Genomic DNA, 3,837 nt, shown 5'->3' with positions numbered 1-3,837 from the left:
AGGGGAAACTGAGTGCAAGAGGGAATTACTAGCCAGGCCTATGGTGAATGTGTTAAAAATTCAGGTTGCCCTTGTTTAGATGCCATTTGCCTTTCTTTTTTCTTTGTTTGTTTTTTTTTTGTTTTTGTTTTTCTTCGGTACCTGGAACCGAACTCACGACCTTGCGCTTGCCAGGCAGGTGCTTTGCCGCTGAGCTAAATCCCCAGCCCCGCCATTTGCCTTTCTAAAAATATTTTCATGGAGACTCCTGGGGTAACCTGTCACTTGTACAGGCAATCATGCCTTACCTGTTGGAGGAACCATGGCGATCACACTGACTTTGTCAAGGCAAAAGGCAGAGAGATCCTTCAGGCCATCAACCGTGGGGACTCTTGGTCCTGGGCACTCACTGACACCCACCCCCCCAGGATCACATGCAGCCCAAAGGCCCATTCTTCCTGGCCTCTGCAACGTCCCTTGGCCAGGGGCTGTGCTCATGGCTGTGGACACAGAGGTGAACCAAGCACAGTCCTTGACCTTGGCAAGCCCGTTCCACCAGAAAGGAGAGGAGAGGAGGAGGAGGACATTAACAGGGCCTGATCCATGCTGCTTGGGGATCAGTACAGCATAGGAGGAAATGACAGGGTGGGCCTTAACCACTTGTGGGGGCCTGGGAGACTCAGGACACTGGAGAACCCTGAAGTCCAGAAGGAGAAGCTACTGAGGGTGTGGGGGTGTGAGAGACTGGGGAAGGCACGTTGCCCTCACAGGGAGGGGCACCGTGTTCTCTAATCTTCTAGGGGCAGTCTGCTCTTGGCTGCAGGGTTTTAACATCTGCAGCAGCAGAATCAGGCATGGCTTCCCTGGGTACTGAGCAGTCAGAGATGGGCCTGTCCACTTTCCTTTTTTTTTCTTTTTTGGTCTTTTTGAGACAGGGTTTCACTATGCAGTTCAGGCTGGCCTCGAGCTCACTTTGTAGCCCTGGCTGATCTTGAACTTGCAACAATCTTCCTACCTCAGCCTCCCGAGTGCTGGGATTACAGGCATGCACCACCACACCTGGCGCTATCCACTTTCCTGTTCCTAGTTAGGCTGGGATCCTCTTTGCAGTTGACAGACTGACTGAAGCTCAGTTCCAGGCAGGAAACGACGAGAGGGGAGACAGGCAAGGGAGGCAGGCAGGCTGGATGGTGGAGGAGAAGATGGAGTGGGTTTTGGCAATGGTCTCCCAGCTAATTAACCCCACCTGGCCTTGTTACGGTATCTAACCAGAGCCCTCCTCTCTCGGGACCTGAATCTAGGCCCCCCTTGGGGAGTTCCAGATCCAGAGCAGAGTGGCACCTCCCCACTTGGGTGCCACATCACACAGCTTTGCTTCCTCTTGCAAGACTTCTCCCCGCCTTTCACGAAGGATGGGTATGAGGGCACTGACAATCAATCAGGGGGCTGAACCCTCCTCTCTGTCAGATGGGTTTTTGTTGAGTTCCTTTTAGATGTCACTTTGTCTCTAGAAAATCATAAAAGAATCTTATAAAGGTATAGCTCAAGGATGCTTAAAATTTATCATTTAAAAAATCTCCCCCTTGTGCTAATATGATCGAAGTTTAAATGTGCATAGAAAATAAGCTCCCTAAGTTCCCACCGGCACCTGTATCAGCACTGAAACTCACGGGCAGGCCGAGGCCGCAGCTGAAATTGTTGGATGCACTTGAGTACGGAGGGCGGAGCTAGGAGGCCAGGTGGACGTTGTGCTGCCAACTTACGGCCTCCACATTTCAGACAAAACCTGAAATCTGAAAAGGCTGCATGAGAGGTCTAGCGTGCTAGTGTGCGGTTGAGAGACTGTGGCAGGACCTCGGGGGACCTGGTGGGTGGTGGATGATGGCAGAGAAGTCTTTCTGCGTGAGTGGTGCTTTTGCTCTTGAAGTCTGCACGTGTTTGCTGGGCACTGGGAATAGGAAAGCACTGAAGGGTGTGATGCTCTAAGGGTTCCTAGTCTGAGGACTGACTGCTAGCCTTTCATGTGTGTGGACATGTTCCTACTAGAACGGGAATGTCATTATCCACCAGCATGCGAAGTATGACCAGCCACCACTGCCCTTCCCTTCCCCCTGCTTTGTCCCAAATGCACACCATCTAAACACGTGAAACTCATTGTCACAATTATTTCCTACAATCACATTTTGCCACATTAGGAACTGAGGCACAAAGTGGCCACAAGACTCATCAAGGGTCCCATATCTGTGTTGGGTTCGACTCAAGGGTGGAGCTGGAGTTTGAGCTCCGAAAGCCCTGCTTTTAAAGACTGTGATACAAGGTCCCCTCCTCCCAAGGCCCAGCAAGCGAAGTTGACTCCTGATTAGACCTTCTGGAGCACCCAGGTCTCCTCACCTGCCGTGGGACGTTGGGGCCATAGGACTTTCTCACTGGAGTAGCCATGTCAGTCCAGGTCTTCCAAGAAGCAGATGCCAAAATGGAGTTAGGCATGCAGGACATTCACAGGGAGAATGCCTGTGAAGGAAACTGAGGAGCAGACGTTGGACTATGCACAAGTCTGAGCCTCATGAAGGAGGGGGAGGAAGAAAGGTAGGTCTTGAGCCAATGGTGCCCATGACTTGCAGGCCAGCTATAAAGCCCAGCGTCTGTGTGATGAAAAGGGACCTCTGACAGAACCAGGTGGGGCCACAGCAGGGGATGTGGGTGGGGCCCTGACATGGCTGCCACACAGCTCCCCACAGGGAACATCTAGGGAGTCAAAAGTAAAGACCCTCTGAACTGGGCTTACAAGAATGGAATCATAACTGATGGTGCATGTGGGTAGACATGAACAATACCAACGGCTGTTTCATTTCTTCCCTCTCAAGCTCCAGTCTGATTCCACAGAAACATGGTCTCCGAAGTTCTCAGAAGAGAGTGGGGTTTCTCAGGAGGTTGTTGGGAGTTGTCTTGCTGGGTCAACCACAAGTCCGAGGGTTAAATCAGACAGAAGAGACTAGGACCACATCCAGGAGGCTAGAATAGAAGGCAGGAAGGCAGGCTAGGGATGCAGATGGGCCGAGCCACTCCCCCAAGGAGACAGGACTCCATAGGCTGGAATTGTTAGAGCAGTTACATGGCGATGAGCTCAGGTGATGATTTAAATCTAGAATGTCCCCCCAGATTCTCATATGTTTAGAGGTGGGACGTTGGAAGGTGATTGCATCATGGAAGAGCTTTAGCCGTCAGTGATTAATCCCTTGATGAGTTCACAGGTGAACGTGCTGTTAGGAGGTGGGGTGTGAACTTTCTATCTGGCTGTTCCCCTCTCTGCCTCCCGGCTGCTCTGACATGAGCAACTTTCCTCCACTGTGCCTTTCTGCCATGGTATTTCTGCCTTGGAATGAACCAACCATGAACTGAATTCCCTGAACCTTGAGCAAAGTAAACCTCTTCTCCTTTAAGTTGTGGCTGTTGGGAGTTTTGTCTCAGGGATGGGAAAGCTGACTGATATATTAGGCAACATGACAAATTAGAAGTAGAAGACAAACCTGTACTGAACAGAGAGAGATCCTGGTTCCTCCAAGACAGGTCACGGATGCCAGTCTGAGCCCATAGACTACAGAGGAGCAGCAGTATAAGGCCTAAAGTTATGTGCTGCCTTGGCGTCTGGTGAGGTCAAGAGGGCTGTGAATGGCCTAACTGAAAGTTCTTCTGCCCATTCTGCTCTCAAGGAGAAGGTCTCTCACCAAACAACCCTCCTTGTCAAGGGCACCAGGCACAGTTCCTGATTATCCTTGAGTCCCTGCCAGCCCTTGGAGTTATTCCAACCAGCTAATCCCATTTCCCTGTGGGACTGAAGGGTCACCCCACCTTTTGATG

At 51.2% G+C, this 3,837-nt stretch overlaps 1 long non-coding RNA gene across 1 annotated transcript; it reads right to left on the bottom strand.

Moving 5' to 3' along the window:
* Positions 1 to 1,395: 1,395 nt before the first annotated feature.
* Positions 1,396 to 2,532, bottom strand: LOC102013053. Its single transcript, XR_262893.1, has 3 exons — positions 2,371 to 2,532; positions 1,650 to 1,772; positions 1,396 to 1,486 (listed from the first exon to the last, which is right to left on the bottom strand). It is a non-coding gene; the product is annotated as an uncharacterized LOC102013053 (long non-coding RNA).
* Positions 2,533 to 3,837: the final 1,305 nt, after the last annotated feature.

The sequence above is a fragment of the Chinchilla lanigera genome, unplaced genomic scaffold (assembly GCF_000276665.1).
Source record: "Chinchilla lanigera isolate Chin_1 unplaced genomic scaffold, ChiLan1.0 scaffold00055, whole genome shotgun sequence".
Lineage (NCBI taxonomy): Eukaryota > Metazoa > Chordata > Mammalia > Rodentia > Chinchillidae > Chinchilla > Chinchilla lanigera.
The sequence above is the reverse complement of the archived record's forward strand: the minus strand, read 5'-3'. Positions and strand labels throughout refer to the sequence as shown.